Below are 19567 nucleotides of genomic sequence, written 5' to 3'. Positions count from 1 at the left end.
TCCATAAATCACTAAAACTCTTGATCAAATTGTTAATTTTACAGTGCCAATTACAAAACAATACATATGGCTGATCCAAGTCATATAAAACAGAGACAAAACACAATGGTACTTTTATCCATGCTCGTGAGTGTAAGCACAATTATGTGAAAGTGGCAACAGCATATAAAATTAACACACATGAAAAGTCTAGAATGTGAAGTATCAACCAGGTCACCATGTCACTCCTCATCATGAGTGTCTGTGTTCAACAAGGAGAAAAAAACTTAATATTTTAGTTTATATTAAAAAAGTTAAAATTATGCTATGTTTTCATGTCATTTTTTAATAAATACAAGTGTAAATATGAAAATTTGTAACAGTTAACAAGTAACAATGAGAAAAATTCACTGATATTAAGATGATATCTGATTTTATGAATCTAGATTTTGTATTTTGAAATGTTAGCACCCCATAAAGCTCAACAACATGCACAAGCTTTTTCTTTTTCTTTTTTTTTTCCCTCCATGTCAATTTAATTCTTTTGACCTTCCTTTAGATCCAGGGAAAGGTAGGCTTAATGGCTTTGCTTTATATAATTTTGTTATCTGCACTGCAGAAAGTGTTAGCAAGTAAATTATTCATTTCATAGTTCCATACATTCTCTGTCCTAGCCACCTTTATTAATTGGCTTTTTATCCTATCATCTTACAATCTTAGCTTTCAATTAGTTTTAATCTCAAGAGAGAATGAGGGTAGTATTTAACAATTCCGTTTGAGATACTTCAGGTTTTCATAAACTATACAAGAATGTGTTGATCTTCCTGACTCTATCTCTTAAGTACTGGAATTTTATGTGTACTCCACAACACAAAGAAAGAAATCCAATGTTTAATAATGGGCTGGGGAGACTGTTCAATGGGTAGAGGAAATTGCTTCCAAGGATGATAACCTGAATTGGCTTCGTAGAGAAACCCATCAAGAAAGAAAAGAACCAACTCCCACAGTTTGTCCTCTGACTTCCATACATATACTGTGCAAGGTTGTGTACACACACACACACGAGTAAATCCTAAAGAAAGAATATTAATTTTAAAAAAACTTAATTTGCATAGCTGATCAGCACACAGAACAATTGAATGAACAACTAAAAATAGTTGAAAATAGTAAATTTTATAATTTCCAGACTATTCCATATATCCTGCAATTGTGGACAATTCTTCTTACTCACACTATCCTATAATGACTAATTTAAAACACAAAGTTCTAAATAGAAAAAACAAGAGCAAGGGCATATGTCTTAACATTATTACTTTTAAGATCACCTCTTAATATATTTAAAAATAATGCTACCAAAGGAATATCAAAGGGTGACTGAAAAAAAATCACTTAACATTCCTTATCTCATTAAATAGTATTCTACTCTCTCTTACTCTTCATTTGCATATTATTAAATAGAGCTCATATATGGTATGTGCATAAAATGGTTCTCACTTCCTTGTCAGTTTTGAACTCCAGGGAAAGAGAATTTACTGGTGGACTTTTAAAGCAATATAAGTAGAAGAATTCTCTTACTTTTCTAACTTTGAGCAGTCTATTAATTATGTCTACAATATGACCATCACATCTAGTAATTGAAACATAATTTAACAATTACCTTTAAAAAATGGGTCAGAAAACAAATGAAAAGTCAGAGACAGTAATGGAATAAGTTTATGTATGCACTAATTAAACACAGAAGCCTAAGAATAGACACATGTTGAACCACACCCCAAAAAGGGAATGATCCATGAGACTCAGCCAGGCAGAAAAGAGCCCATAGGAGAGAGCCAGCCTCATGACTCCATTTGTTGATTCTCACTGGGGTTCTTGGCTATCTAATATTTCTTGAAGCATACATTTGTTCCACAGGCAAACTATTGGAAAATTAACCATAGAGAAAGGCCATAGGCCATAGAGAAAAGGAAAAAAAGTGAAAAAGTATCTGGATATGAAACCAAAGAATCACTTACATCAGACTCTGTGAAAGAAAGAAAGGGAACATAGTAGCCTGTGTTTGGCACTGACATCAAGCTTCAGATCTAATACCTCTACCTAGACCCTTTCAGCACACCAAACACTGGTAAGAGCATTAGTAGATTTAAATGAAAGGCAATCCTTCAACTTTGCTCTTGCCTTTCATTCAGCTATCTTTTCTGCAGAAGATATTGACCTCTATCAGAGACACATTCATAAGTGATTAAAAAGTTATAAGTTCTGTATTCTTTACACTCAAAAGGAGACTTGTAACAGCGATGTAAACAAATATATAACAAACAATGTCACATAGCAGCAATACCTAGTAAGAGGTGAGTGAATATGTTACGTGCTTTGGCTAAAACTCCTTCCCTGTAACTCTGGCACAGATATCATCAGCAAACGTGGATGCAGCCTAGCTGTTTTTCACAGGAGAAGTGCGACCAATTTATATTTCAAGGTAATGCTGCTTACAAGAATAATATATTTGAGATCATTTTGTACAGATTGTCCTTAGGGTATAAAGAAGATTTTTTTAATTGCCAAATATTAATAGATGTTGTCATGCTAAATAAACTAGAGTATTATGTCAATAGTAATATAATTACCTGCTCTGTGGAGTGTATCTTAGAAGAACATAAACCGAATAAAGAAAGAAGTACTATTTCTAGTAGCTAGGCTAAGAATTCCTGTGTTTGCTAGGCCCTAGCAAGCACATAAGTGGATGCTCACAGTCAGCTATTGGATGGACCACAGGGCCCCCAATGGAGGAGCTAGAGAAAGTATCCAAGGAGCTAAAGGGATCTGCAACCCTGTAGGTGCAACAACATTATGAACTAACAACATTATGACCCCGGAGCTCTTGAATCTAGCTGCATATGTATCAGAAGATGCCCTAATCGGCCATCACTGGAAAGAGAGGCCCATTGGACATGCAAACTTTATATGCCTCAGTACAGGGGAACATCAGGGCCAAAAAATGGGAGTGGGTGGGTAGGGAAGTGGAGGGGAGGGTATGGGGGACTTTTGGGATAGCATTGGAAATGTAATTGAGGAAAATACCTAATAGAAAATTAAAAAAAAATACCAAAAACAAAACCAAAAACAAACACTAGGAAAAAAAAAAGAATTCCTGTGTTCTGATGGAAAACATAAACATGTAAATCAGGGCATTGTGTTGCTCTGAGATGTGCTTTGAACAAAATTGTAGATTTCATATACTTATGAAAACATAGACAGGTGATAAATATTTCTTTCTGTATGGTATTTAAGGCCCATAATAAATAGCTGGAATGGATTAAAGTTAAAATGAGATAATAAGAGACTCCAGTAATTGCCTAAGAGAAGACATTAAAGCCAGGTATTAGAGGGTCACCCCAGCTAGGGAAGCAGGCAGGGCAACTGTGGAACATTTCCTCTTCCCATCCTTCAGATCCAATCACCACTTCTCATCTCTAGTTCTTCAATAGACCATCTTCTGCAAGATTCCTACCTCCTCTCCACCCATGTGCAGTGGATGTCACAGATCTTCTCCCACCTAAGCTCTCTCCCCATACACATTGCTCTATCACAACCACCAACTCCAGCAGACACTACATAGCAACTTCTTCAGCTAGTTGAACTAACTGCCGATCCTCACTTCTCGTTCAGCTTCTCAAAAACTAATCACACACTCTCACACATCTACACAATGCCAACAAAATATTCAGAATCAAAAAACACTGGTCATTGATTTATCTCAGCAACTATGGTCTTAATTCCCCAGTTGAGACATTTATTAGTAGAATGAATATGAAAAGAGGATCCTTCTCTCTGCTGTATCTCAGAAACACACACATCAAGGATGTTGGAAACCGACCTGTGGCTCACATGAACTGGGTTTTACCTGGGAGGCAAACCGGGGCAAAAAAAAAGAGAGGGGAACTAGGCAGAGGAGAGAGAAATTGAGCCAAGACAAGGTTTCTGATCAAGGCTCAAATGTTTAATAAAAGTCTGTGCTTATAAAAGGGGAAACCCATTCCCTGCCATGCCAAGTTTCCTGCTGTCATGATGCCAAGTTGTCAGCACAGCCTTTTAGCAGTAAGTCACCAGATTCACAGGTTGCAGTTAACTCCGAAAAATCTCAGAGAACCAGTTCGACCTCAAGACAGGTGGAAGGTAGTGTCACATCAAAAGAAACTAGCTGAGTCAGAAGAGCTGCACCTCAGGTGGCCCCACCTCAGTGGCATAAAGTCTGAACCAGCCTGCCCAGGCTGGAAGAAATTACAATGTTCCAAGCACAGACAAGGGGCAAGATGGTGTAGCCATTTTAATATCTAAGAAATAGACTTCAAAGCAAAACTCAGCAGAAGAGATAGGGAAGGCCACTATACATAATCATCAAAGAAAAATATTCAACATTGAAAAATCTAAAATATATGCACCAAACCCAAATACACCCTTGTTTGTAAAAGAAATACTACTATACCTCAAATCATATATTTATGATTAAATTTTTTTTTCAAAAAGCAGAAAGCATACAAATGCATTGAAAATGAATACCTAACTACAGAATGAAAAAGGTATCAAGCCTGAAATGGAAGAATTTCCAGAAGTAAATACACAACACACACTAACTTATGGTACAAAACGAAGTCAGTTCTCAAAGACAAGCTACTACGTACTTACATTAAATAAATAAATAAATAAATAAATAAATAAATAAATAAATAAATGGTGAGAGATTTCATACTGGGACATTAATATAACACCTAAGGTATATAGAACACAAAGGAAGTCATATCTAAGAGGAGAAGCAATAATCAATCATAGGCCTAGAATTAATAAAATAGATACAAAGAAACAGCAAAAACAAGAATCGAAACAAATATCTGGTTCTTTGAATAAAAAAATCAATAATATTCACAAATGTTTATCCAACTTAGCTACAAGGCAAAGATAGAAAACACAAGTTAACAAATGTAGAAGTCAAGAGATAGAAAATACACAAGAAATACAGAGAATAAGGACTCACTTAAAAATATGTTAAATCGGGCTGGTGAGATGGCTCAGTGGGTAAGAGCACCCGACTGCTCTTCCGAAGGTCCGGAGTTCAAATCCCAGCAACCACATGGTGGCTCACAACCATCCGTAACGAGACCTGGCGCCCTCTTCTGGAGTGTCTAAAGACAGCTACAGTGTACTTACATATAATAAATAAATAAATCTTTAAAAAAAAAAATATGTTAAATCACTAACCAAAGAGTACACACTGTGGGACTCATGGCTTCAGCTGCATATGAAGAAGATGATGGTTTAGTCAGACATCAATGGGAGGAGAGGCCCTTGGTCCTGTGAAGGCTCTATGCCCCAGTGTAGGGGAAAGGCAGGGCCAGGAAGTGAGAGTGGGTGAGTTGGTGGGGGGGGAAGGGGGGTTTGGAGGGGAAACTAGGAAGGGGATAACATTTGAAATATAAATAAAGAAAAAAGCTAATAAAAAGAAGCTAAAACAAATTGGTTAAATTCATTGATATATACCCCTTGCCAAAATTAACACAGAACTGATAAGCAATTTAATAGACCTATAACACCTAGTGAAATAGAAGCAATTGTAGAAATCTCCCAACAAAATAAAAATGATAAAACAAAACACACACACAAATAAAACACAAACAAAACACAAACAAAACAAAAACAAACAAGCAAACAAACAAACCCAGGGCCAGAAGGCTTTAGCCAAGAATGGTATCAGACTTTCAAAGAATATTTTCAAAGGATATAATGCCAATACTCCTCAAACTATTCCACAAAATAGAAACAGAAGGTACACTGCCTATCCATTTTATGAGGCCACAATTATGCTGATATGAAATGCATATAAGGTGAAACAAAGAAAGAATTATAGACCAATTTCTCTTATGAACACATCCATGAAAATTATCAAAAACATATTTGTAGACTGAATACAAAATGTATCAAAAAGATACCTCACAATAGTCATTAGGCTTTCTCCCAGAGATGCAGGGATAGCTAAGCATACATAAAATGATCAGCATGACCCACCATTTAAACATACCCAAAGACAAAATTCACATAGCCATCCCATGATATGCAGAAAAGTCCTTTGACAAAATTCAACATCCTTTAAAGATAAAAGTTCTAGAGAGATACATGAAAAATACCTTAACATAATGAAGGCAGTTTATAGCAAGGCAATAGCTAAAATAAAGTTAAATGGAGAGAAACAGAAAGCAATTCTATAAATGTCTGGAACAAGGAAAAATTATCTCATCTATTTATACATTTTCAATGTAATACTTGAAGGCTTATTTAGAGCAAGAAGACAAATGAAGGACATCAAGGTATTGAAATTAGGAAGTAAGAAATCAAAGTACCTTTCCACATTTTTGAAGATTATATGTTATTGTATGTAAGTGATCCTAAAACTCCACCAAGATTTTTCCTTAGGCTGATAAACACTTTCAGCGAAGTAGTTGGAAACAAAATTAACTCATAAAAAAATCAGTATCCCACCTATATACAAATGACAAATGAACTGAGAAAGAAATTAGGGAAATAATAGCTTTCCCAATAGCCTCAAATAATGTAAATCATATTAGGGTAACTCTAGTCACACTTGTACAATAAAAAATGTTAAGATACAAGAAAAATATAGAAGGTATCAAATGATAGAAAGATTTATCATGTTCATAAACCAGCTGAATTAATATAGTAAAAATGGCCAATTTACCAAAAACAGTCTACAAACTCAAAACAATCCCCATCAAAATTCTTCTTTTTGTTTGTTTGTTTGTTTTTGTTTTCGAGACAGGGTTTCTCTGTGTAGCCCTGGCTGTCCTGGAACTCACTTTGTAGACCAGGCTGGGCTCAAACTCAGAAATCTGCCTGCCTCTGCCTCCTGAGTGCTGGGATTAAAGGCGTGTGCCACCAGGCCCGGCCCCATCAAAATTCTAACATAATTTTGCACAGATCTGGTACCTAAATAATCCCTAGAGCAAAGATTTCATTTAATGAAATATCTGCAGTCTCCTGTTCATGACTACACTGTTGATAATAGCTGAAACCAAAATATCTATCATCACATAAATGAAAACAGAAAAGACATCATACTTGAAAATGTAATGTTTTTATTATTATTATTATTATTATTTCCTAATTGACAGAATAATTGAACCTGAAGGACATTGAGACTGATCCTAGAGGAGAGAAGCACTTTTTAAATGAACAAATAGTTCATGTTATTTCTGGGATGCATATAATATAGTCATAAATTCTGGAATTAGTTGCCAGGAGCTGGGGCATAGAAATGTGGAGATTTTATTCTACATAAGAAGAACCTTCTTATGGAATAAGGTTAAATTTTAGTGATTTTGCTATATCAACACTATTATGTCAATACTATCACAACTTGAAACTAAAAACATGGTGGATCACACATTCTTACTTCAATGAAAAGAACAGTGGTAAGCAACTTCTAAAATCAATTAAAGGTAGAGAGTTTTATATCTGAGCATGGTTACTCTGTATAACACGTTAATGTGGTCTTGCAAACTGTCCCTCAAACAATTGTCTATGAGTTACTTTACGTTATGTTTTCCCAACCTAATATTGTCTATTTTCAAACTTCAAAAGTAATCATGCAGCTTTTTCCCTACAAGCCAGTGGGATAATTGATATATTGGTTCTGAAATACATAAGGCCTGACACCTGCAGTAAGTCTCTGACAGTTTCTCTTGCTACTTGACAAAAAAAATTCCCCACTCACTATTTTGCATTTACTTCAAACTTTTTTTTTTTCAAAATTCATCCCAGTCTTTGGACCAGCTGCTCTTATTGTGAACTTCAAAAGTTTCTCTAATCACAAGCCTGCCATGGCTGTGTTTTTAAGTTCTGAAAACAACCTGGGATAAATTTAGAAATCAAGAACAAAGCACATATGAGGCTCTAGATTTAACAGCTTGTGCCTTTTAATGGCATCTGTCATCATGTCTTTGAAAAACTATTTCTCACCACAATTCCCTATGGTACAGTTGTGAAATAGTGGCCCTTTTATCTTCTTCACCCAAGCTTTTCATGAGAGCAAGATCATAGGATGAAACTAGGGATAGTATCTTTGATAGAGAATTGGAGTCTTTGTGGATTGAAAAAAAAAAAAAACCTTAATGTGCCTACCAACATGTATGCATGTAAATTGAACAGAACATTTTCCCCTCCTTTGAGAACACAAACTCAATACTACCTGATCAGCACATTAAACATTCTGCTTTCAACAATTATGGAATATACAGAGCAGAGAGGGGCAGAGCAATGGGTAAGATGTAAGAAAATTGACAATATCTATTTGGTTCATAACTTCTGTTAGTTTAACTGTACCGTTTTAAAGAACTCAAGGAGTTAGACTCCAGAAAATCAAATAACCCTCTTTAAAAATGTGGTACAGATCTAAATAAAGAATTCTCAACTGAGAAATATCAAATGGCCAAGAAGCACCTAAAGAAATGTTCAACATCCTTAGTCATCAGGGAAATGCAAATCAAAACAACCCTGAGATTCCACCTCATACCAGTTAAAATAATTAAAATAAAAACCTCAGGTGACAGCAGATGCTGGTGAGGATGTGGAGAAAGAGGAACATTGTTGGTGAGATTGCAAGCTGGTACAACCACTCTGGAAATCAGTTTGGCAGTTCCTCAGAAAAAATTGGACATAGTACTACCTGAGGACCCAGCCATACCACTCCTGGGCATATACCCAGAAGAAACTCCAACATGTTTTAAGGACACATGCTCCACTAGGTTCATAGCAGCCTTATTTACAGCATCCAGGAGCTGTAAAGAACCCAGATCTCCCTCAACAGAAGAATGGATACAGAAAATGTGGTACATTTACACAATGGAGTACTACTCAGCTATTAAAAATCAATGAATTTGTGAAATTCTGAGGCAAATGGATAGAACTAGAAAATACCATTTTGAGTGAGGTATCCCAATCACAAAAGAACACACATGATATACACTCACTGATAAGTGGATACTAGCCCAAAAGCTCCAAATAACCAAGATACAATTGACAGAGCACATGGAGCTCAAGAAGAAGGAAGACCAAAGTATGGGTGCTTCTGTTCTTCTTAGAAGGAGAACAAAATATTCACAGGACCAAATATGGACCAATGGTTGGCTGCAAGCATTCATCTCTGTATTTGTAAGGCTGTGGCAGGGCCTCTCAGGAGACAGCCATATCAGGTTTCTTTCAGCATGCACTTCTTGGCATCCACAATAGTGTCTGGCTTTGGTAACTGTATATGGGATGAATCTTCAGGTAGGACAGTCTCTGGATTGTTGTTCCTTCATCACTGCTCTACACTTTATCTCCACCTGCATATGTAGCAGAGGATGGCCTTGTCATGTATCAGTGGGAGGAGAGGTCCTTGGGCCTATGAACGCTTCATAGATGCCCCAGAGTAAGGGAACTGAGGGCAGGGAGGTGGGAGTGGGTAGGTGGGTGGGTAGAGGAACATCTTCATAGAAGCAGGGGAAAGGAAGATGCGATGGGGTGGTTTGGGGACCAGGAAAATTTGAAATTTGAAATGTAAATTAAAAAAATCCAATAAAAATGAAAAGAGAACTGACAGTAGTGTTTTATTTTAAGACAGTGATAAGCATGTTTAGCTTACATTTGGATTAGAAATAGAATTTACTCCTTCATTGGGGACCCTGTGCTCAGGCCACTGGATGGCTGTGAGCATCTCTTCATGTATTTGTCAGGCACTAACAGAGCCTCTCAAGGAACAGATATATCAGGCTCCTGTCAGCAAGCCCTGGTTGGCATCCATAATAGTGTCTGGGTTTCATGAGTGTATATAGTATGGATCCCCAGGTGGGGCAGTCTCTGTGTGGTCATTCTTTCAATCTCTGCTCCACACGTTGTCTCTGTAACTTCTTCCATAGGTATTTTGTTCCAATTTCTAAGAAATATCAAAGTATCCACACTTTGAAATATCAAAGTATCCACACTTTGGTCTTCCTTCTTGAGCTTCATGTGTTTTGCGAATTGTATCTTTTATATTCCAAGCTTCTGGGCTAATATCCATTTATCAGTGAGTGCATATCATGCGTGTTCTTCTGTGACTGGGTTACTACACTCAGGATGATATCCTCCAGATCCTTCCATTTGCCTCAGAATTTCATAAATTCATTGTTTTTTATTCCATTGTGTAAATGTACCACATTTTCTGTATCCAGAGAATGAACCCAAGTAGTTGAAGGGGTTTGCAGCTCCATAGGAGGAACAACAGTATGAACTAACCATTATCCCCAGAGCTCCTAGGCACTAAACCACCAACCAAAGAGTACACATGTTGGGACTCATGGCTCCAGTTACATATGCAGCAGAGGACGGCCTAGTCAGTCATCAATGGGAGGAGAGGCCCTTGGTCCTGTGAAGGCTCTATGCTGCAGTGTATGGGGAATACCAGGGCCAGGAAGTGGGAGTGGGTGGGTTGGTGAGCAACGGGAGGAGGGAGGGGATAAGGAGAGGGAGTTTTTGGAGGGAGACCATGAAAGGGGATAACATTTGAAATGTAAAAAAAGAAAATATCTAATAAAATTTTAAAAAGAAAGAAAAAAGAAATAGCACTTACAAGTTATGTAAGTTCATTTTGGGGAATCTAAAAACTTATAAAATTAGTGATAATAAATCTTTGTGTTTGCTTCCCAAACAAAATCGTAGCAAGAGTTACTGAGGTAAAGGACTGAATGAGGAATCATGCTGGCGAGGATGTGGAGAAAGAGGAACACTCTTCCATTGTTGGTGGGATTGCAAGCTTGTACAACCACTCTGGAAATCAGTCTGGCGGTTCCTCAGAAAGTTGGACATAGTACTACCGGAGGATCCAGCAATACCTCTCCTGGGCATATATCCAGAAGATGTCCCAACCGGTAAGAAGGACACATGCTCCACTATGTTCATAGCAGCCTTATTTATAATAGCCAGAAGCTGGAAAAAACCCAGATGCCCCTCAACAGAGGAATGGATACAGAAAATATGGTACATTTACACAATGGAGTACTACTCAGCTATTAAAAAGAATGAATTTATGAAATTCCTAGCCAAATGGATGGACCTGGAAGGCATCATCTTGAGTGAGGTAACACAATCACAAAAGAACTCACACAATATGTATTCACTGATAAGTGGATATTAGCCCAAAACTTGGGATACCCAAGATATAAGATACAATTTGCTAAACGCATGAAACTCAAGAAGAATGAAGACCAAAATGTGGACACTGTGCCCCTTCTTAGAACTGGGAACAAAACACCCATGGAAGGAGTTACAGAGACAAAGTTTGGAGCTGTGATGAAAGGATGGACCATCTAGAGACTGCCATATCCATGGATCCATCCCATAATCAGCTTCCAAACGCTGACACCATTGCATACACTAACAAGATTTTGCTGAAAGGACCCACATATAGCTCTCTCTTGTGAAACTATGCCGGGGCCAAACAAACACAGAAGTAGATGCTCACTGTCAGCTATTGGATGGATCACAGGGCTCCCAATGGAGAAGCTAGAGAAAGTACCCAAGGAGCTAAAGGGATCTGCAACCCTATAGTTGGAACAACATGATGAACTAACCAGTACCCCGGAGTGCTTGTCTCTAGCTGCATATGTATCGAAAGATGGCCTAGTCGGCCATCACTGGAAAGAGAGGCCCATTGGACTCGCAAACTTTATATGCCCCAATACAGGGGAATGCCAGGGCCAAAAGAATGGGGATGGGTGGGTAGGGAAGTGGGGGGGGTATGGGGGACTTTTGGGATAGCATTGGAAATGTAATTGAGGAAAATATGTAATAAAAAAAAAAAGGACTGAATGAATCTTTTCCTCTATAAATGTGTGTCACCATGTGTTACCAGAATAGATTTTGTTTTTTGTTTTTGAAGTGATTATTAAATTAGTAAAATAATACATGAAGGTCTGCTTTTAATAATATTCGTAGTTAAACAGTGGGCTTCCACTGAAACCCTTCTTTTCAACAAGTACCTCTTCTATTTTAATGTCTTAATCCCACCCACCCACCCCAGATGACCCAGGGAGTGTTAGTAGGGTTGATCAGGATTATTTGCTGGAGCTCATGCAACTTATTAGTGAGTGACTATACAACTGAAGAAAATAAAACCACTGTCCCCAGTAACAATTAATTGCCCATAGTCCTTCAGGGTAGAGTGAAGCCTTGGAAGCTCCTCCTTCAATGAGGAGGAAATGCAGATGAGCAGAATCCTTTAATAGTCCTGTGCATGTCACAACAGGTGCTGTAAATGTACGATTGCCAGCAGTGGTCACACCAAATACAGAGGACACTGGGTCACACAATTTCTCCTCATCTTTCAGCCTTCTCTTCTACAATATTCTCCAAGTCTCAGAGAGAAAGAGTAAATTAGATGCCTTGCTTTAAAACAAGCACATGAATGTCAAGTTTCCTCAGTAATTAGACTAGATTTATGTCTCTTAATTCATCACTGTCCATTGAAAAACTAAGCTTCTTTTGTGAGTAGCTGTCTATGGGTTTAAAAATATTTAGGAGTCAGTTGGAAACATATAGAGTTATGGAAAACATAACTGCACAAAAAGGCAGTTAGAGCCTATAATTTCACAGACCTGCTCTTGACCAAGGTCAAAATGCCACCTACAAGTTCCTTCTTTCAAGGTGGAGCTGAAATCCAATCAGACAGAAGTTGGTTATCACCGTGATACCCATGCCATGACTGCACTAATATCTATGTTTTATTTGGCAAGTTATTGTAACCCACAAGGTTTGCAAATGGGTGAACCTGTTGATGACTTTTATCTCAAAGCATCCTGAATGAGATCTCCAGGCAGTATAAAAACTATCCAGAAGAAAGTAACTATCTACCTCAGTCACAAGTTGTTTTATTTACGACCTGTAGTTAAAGCAAGTGGTACCTTCCACAACAGGTTCTTACCATCTAGTTCTGGTGGACACCTAGAGCAATGGTAAGAGCCTGCAATATTTTGGGTAGTTTCTGGTAACTCCCTGGTCAATATCTCTTAGGGAATTGCCCTAAACCTAGCACAAAGATTTCCATTAAATAACACATTCTGTTCACTTACACAGAGCACCTTTATTAATTCTTTCTTATTATCATATTTTAATGAGAGTATAAAGTTATGTTTCTCTGTGACTTATATATATGAGAGAAAACATGTTGAGCTTGACTTTCTGTGGATTTCTCAATAAATATTTTCAGATTCACTCACTTTCATGCCAATTTCATTCTTTTTTACAGCTGAATAACATCCATTCTGTATATGGATCATAGTTTTAAGTTACCAGTGATGAACTCTCTTGTAGTCTATTGATTTGTGATATAAATATTATGATACTGCTTTCTGATGCTTTGCAATGATTGTTAGTCGAAGATTATTTACATATAATTCTATCTACATTAAATCATAGTCTATAATTATATTAGATTGTATTTTTGCACAACATTTCAAGTATACCACACAGTGTTTAAGTTGTATGTATTACATTGGATTATTGGTGTGATAGTCATTAAATTTCAATGTAACCTAATTTACTCTGTAAGACTGAATATTCCTTAGATTTTTATTTTAAAAAACAAAAACAGCTCTATTAGCTGGGTGTGGTGGTACAGATCTGCAATACCAGCACCCTGAAAGCCTAGGCAGGGGATTAAAAGTTCAAGGGTATGTAAGTGAGACAGGCAACAAAGATAAAATAACTAGATAATTACCAGAGCATAACGCTTCACATTTAATATCTCATTTAATGTTCTACATTACACATCTCAAGTTCATTAAGTGGCAGAAAAGACATTTTTATTGTTTTTATTTAACTTTTTAATTGATTCTTTGTGAATTTTACACTATTCACTCCAATCTCACTCATTGTCCGATCCCCATGTACCTGCTCCCTGCCCTTGCAACTTCCCCCTCTAAAGTCAAAACCAAAAATCTTGTTGTAGACACTGCAGTGTATAACAGTGTGTCCCACTATATACTATTATTCACACATCTTTGCTTGCAAATGTTCATTGCAATTGGTCATTGGTCTGATTCAAAGCCTCTGGCTTCTGCTACTCTATCAATGACAGATCCTCAGAAGGACTCCTGTAAGATAGCCCATTGTTTCAGTGTGTCATGGAGATTCTGGAGCTTTGGATCTGCTGGGCCCCTTCACATGTTCCAGCACTTCATCAATGGAGTAGATGTTGGAGTAAGCCAACACAAAGGCTTGGATCTGAGCCTTAGTAGTAGCTCAGTTGGTTGTCCTGCCAGTTCTTCCACACCTATACCTGGGTGAGCTCTCCAGTTGTGCCGAGCTAGATCATTCAATGCCACAAATGGCAAGAGGGAGGGCCAGTTCTCCTCTAATGCCTGTGGGGCCAGATCTCCCAGGGTGCATAGGTGAGGTATGAGGCCAGTTCTTTATAGCAGCCCAGACTATCACTATCGTAGGTATATCTGTCTGGGCTTTCGTGGTAAGAGACTCTCCCCACCAATACCCTTTCTGCTCCTGCTGCAGGGCCCCAGACCAAGATATGGCACTTGGTGGCAGCACAAACAGAACCTTAGCATGGCCTTGGGTGGTACTGCTGGCTACTCACATCAGGCTTTCCCTCACTAAGCTTCAGTCTCCAGTTCTTCCTTTCTTTGTGCTCACACCCTGCTGCTTTCTTTTTCTTCCATCTCTCCACCATTTCATTGTTCTTCTTAGTGACACCTGGGATCTCCGGGTATTTGGGGTCTTTTGTAAGTGGTCTATAGGTGTGGTATCCCTGCTCTTGAGGAATAACTCTGGGTAGAGGTCATCTGTGGTCTGCCAGTGGGCTCCTGATTAGTGGTTATTTCAGACTTACACCCTGCCCAGGCCCAGAGATGACGGGTGAGGTTGGATAGGGAGGGGATGGTTCTTGAAAAACCTGAATGAGTATATAATAAACTCTTTATTATGGTAAGATAACTATTTAATCTAATTATCTGTTTTGGAGATTATTCTAGTATCTAACATATATTTATGTCTTGCCATTTATGATTATATTAAAAGAATGTATTCCATTTAGCTGTGAAAATATTTTTCTCATATCAATACAAATTACACAATTGCTCAAAAAATCAAGTGATTACCTTAAATTGATTTTCTAGTTCATAAAATGCCTTAGGTTTATCTAAACTAAAATCATTTGAAGTAATGAAAGTAATTTCTGTGTAATCTGACAATATAATTCCAAGTATCCTTTTGGCGTGCCATTACACCGAGGAGGCTTTGGTACAAACTTGCATTTTCTGTCCCTTTGGACACCTGCTCCATTACCAGTGTTCCTCAGGATTTATAATTCTCTATGATGGGCACAGTTCTCTGGAGGGTTCCATAATGATATTTCTCTAATACACAGCTTTGCAGAGGTGACTATGCTTCTGCTTCTCGTTTCATACCCACTGTTTCAGTATGCTAACCCATGTTTGGCTTAACCACAGTTGCAAACATCTTCCAGTGGGCCCAGCTCTATGTGACCAAAACTGTTAAAAACAAGTGTTTCTAAATATGCATCTTTATAAATGTAATGGTGATTTTGTAATTAAAATGATATTTCTCCACTAATAAGGAGAAATATAGTTGTATTTTACTAGTTAAAAGTGAGATGATTTGGATATCAAATCATGTATAAATTAGTCTCCATTAGCCACCTGGGTAATGTCTACTTTCCAGGCGGAGAAGTACAAGTTCAGCTCTCACAATGATGATCCAGTGGAACATTTCATTTAGACTCCAAGTAAATCATCAGGCATTTAAAATGTTTTCTATAGGAGCACTTTTTAAGCAAAAAATTTGTAATAGATTTGTAATGACACATCAACTGGGTTATATATCCCCACTTTTCACTAGGATATTCAGAAATACAACATAAAAATATTAGTCACATATCACCATCTGTGACCTTGAGATTTATGATGATCATCATTAGATAAATTAGCCTTCCGATTGCTGTAAACTGCAGATAAATTAGATCTCAAGAACCATTTTATTTTCAACATAATTTGATCTCAAAGGGTATTCTTAATGAGAGCAGAGTAACGATTCTTAAGAAGATTCCAATTAATTTACCATAGGAGCTGGAGGGAAATAAACCAGAGCACTAAAAGGAAGCAAAAGCTACTTTTTAAAAAGAAAATTCAAAATTAATATTCCAAAACATGTCATAGTGAAAGCAATTATACTTGTAAAGCTTTTCACCAGAAAAAGTAATAGAAAACATCAAGTGGCTCACTAGTATGACTATGAGATATTTTCAGTAATTAGACCTATAAGAAAATAAGTATGCATTTAATAATTATTCTATAACTAATGAACAAAACCACATTAAACATTTCTGAAGTGAGAATTAAAAATTAATAGATTTTTTTTTATCTCTAAGGCTTGTTATGCACATCCAAGGCAAATAGGTTAAAAGTCCAAAGAAGATCAAAATCAAAGTAAGTTGTTCCATGATTATCTCTATAGGACAGGAAATGTGAATATGGTTGAATGTAAAATGCTCCCTACCCATTCCTGTTTTTGGACACTTGAAACTCAGCTAGTGCTGCTCTTCTGGGTAGCTGAAGGACCATTGAGAATGGGTGCTGGCTGGCATAGGAGGATCCCTGTGGACAGTCCTTTGAGTGTATTAGCTCAGCCCACATTCTCTGGTCCATTCACTCTTCCCTTGAGAGCTGTGCTAGAGTATACCCAGCTACTTTTCACCTCCACCAGTTTGGACTGAGCTGTCCCTGCTACCATGACTTCCCTGTCATAAAAGACTGAAACTTCTGAAGACATGAACCTAAATACATCCTTCCTCGGGGCTGGAGAGATGGCACAGTGACTAAAGTGTTCACCACCAAACATCAATATCTGTACAATATACTGTATAGAACACCACATTTTATATCTGGGGAGCCCACATGGTGCAATAGTGTTTTTGCTGCAATCAAATAACTCCTGGGGCTAGATAAGAGGTAGAGACAAAAGAATGCCTGGAGTCTCACTGGCCAGCTACTGGAGGACATACAGTGGCAAATAAGAATCCACATCTCAAATAAGGCAGAAGTCAGGATTGATATGCAAGGTGGTCTTCTGACCTCGACATACATGGTATTCTAACACTGCCACAGACCATACATGTAAACACACCTAGATAGGTAGGTAGATAGATAGATAGATAGATAGATAGATAGATAGATAGATAGATAGATAGATAGAAAGAAAGATAGATGATAGATAGATAGATAGATAGATAGATAAATAGATAGATAGATAGATAGATAGATAGATAGATAGATCTGCTCCTAAGGTGCTTCTGAGTAATATTATAGCATAACAATTTCAGCAATAAAAAGTAAGTCATACTCACTATGACTTCTTTTTAAATGGATTAGGCATTAGCAATCAACTTCCTTTTGTAAGATTTTACTATTATTTGACTTGAAACCTCTATATTTTGTCCAATTCATTTATGCGTCAAATCTTCCTTAGAAACTTTTGTTTTGTTTCCATGGTGGTGGTTCTAATAATGTTGAATGCTGAACTAATAAATACATTCTGATTACATCTCCTTCCTCTACAAATTTTAAGTTAATTTAGAGAAAATTGTTGCCTGGATTCATTCTGGTATGAATTTTTTGAACTTATAAGTTCTCTCTCTCTCTCTCTCTCTCTCTCTCTCTCTCTCTCTCTCTCTCTCTCTCTCTCTCTCTCTCAGTGTTGCAAGTTTCTCATTAAAATTTTCCCCTGAGTTTCATCCAATAACTAACTGTGAGCATCCACTTCTGTGTTTGCCAGGCACTGGCATAGCCTCACAAGGGACAGCTATATCAGGGTCCTTTCAGCAAAATCTTGCTAGTGTATGCAATGGTGTCTGTGTTTGGAGGCTGATTATGGGCTGATTCCCTGGGTGGGGCAGTCTCTAGATGGTCCATCCTTTCTTATCAGCTCCAAACTTTGTCTCTATAACTCCTTCCATGGGTGTTTTGTTCCCAATTCTAAGAAGGTGCAAAGTGACCAGAATTTCATGTATTTGGCAACTTGTATCTTGGGTATTCTGTTTCTGGGCTAATATCCACTTATCAGTGAGTACAAATCATGTTACTTCTTTTGTGATTGGGTTACCTCACTCAGGAAGATACCCTCTAGGTCCATCCATTTGCCTAGGAATTTCATAAATTCATTCTTTTTAATAGCTGAGTAGTACTCCATTGTGTAAATGTACCACATTTTCTGTATCCATTCCTCTGTTGAGGGACATCAGCTATTGGACAGAACACAGGGCCCCCAATGGAGAAGCTAGAGAAAGTACCCAAGGATCTGAAGGGGTCTGCAACCCTATAGTTGGAACAACAATATGAACTAACCATTACCCAACAGAGCTCGTGTCTCTAGCTGCATATGTAGTAGAAGATGGCCTGGTCGGCTATCATTGGGAAGAGAGGCCCCTTGGTCTTGCAAACTTTATATGCCTTAGTACAGGGGAACACCAGGGCCAAGAAGTGGGAGTGGGTGGGTAGGGGAGTGGGGGGGAGGGTATGGGGGACTTTTGGGATTGCATTTTAAATGTAAATGAAGAAAATACCTAATTAAAAATATTATGATAAACATAATAAAATAAAATGGACATCAGGAGCTATTATATATATATATATATATATATATATATATATATATATATATATAAATTTTCCCCTGATTTCTTGGTATGATTGCTAATGTGAGTTTCATTTGCATGAATGGCAAAATAAGGAAGACTAGAGATACTGCACCAGCCACTGGCAACTGATGCTTCTACCAGTCAGCTGACAACAAACTTCTCTCATAAATGGATTTTTACTGCACGATGGCAGGCACCAATGCTGTCAGCCTTAGATTCTCAAGTGCCACAGCCATTATGCTGATCATTGTTAGCTGTCTCTCCCACTGAACTACATGAGGAATGATAGTAGGAGATTCAGAAAGGGATGGGCATTACTATGAAAAAGCAAACACAATGAACAGCTTGGGGGAAAGGGAAAATGAAAACGTATAGCAGAATTGTCGCCTGGAGTTAAAGAGATGGAAAACAAGCTAAGAGAACAGAATCCTCTTCCAGAGGATCCACATTCTATTCTCATTATTCACATAGCAGTTCACAACTATCTAGTTGCATGGGATCCAGTGTTGTCTTCTGGCCTTCTCATCCACCAGGCTTTCATATGGTACATAAAGATGCATGTGGGAAAATCACCAGTGAAACATCCAACCAGAGAATGAATCCCCCTTCTTCCCCGTTGACAGAGCTGAGCTAAAGAGGTCCACTGAACATTGCCATGGAAACCAACATGGTTATCTTTTCACACATGAAGATTACTAATTGTCTACACAAGTAAAGATATAAGAAAAGAAGTAAACTGAAACTAAATTTCTCTTATATTTAGTTTTTAAATTTTTAATGTGATATTTGTGCACTGAATTAAAACCACAATAAGATGATTGTACATCACAATCAACTTAGTTT

Source organism: Mus caroli, unplaced genomic scaffold, assembly GCF_978045245.1.
Source record: "Mus caroli unplaced genomic scaffold, Mus_caroli_1 scaffold_7, whole genome shotgun sequence".
NCBI lineage: Eukaryota > Metazoa > Chordata > Mammalia > Rodentia > Muridae > Mus > Mus caroli.
This window is presented reverse-complemented; position numbering follows the sequence as displayed.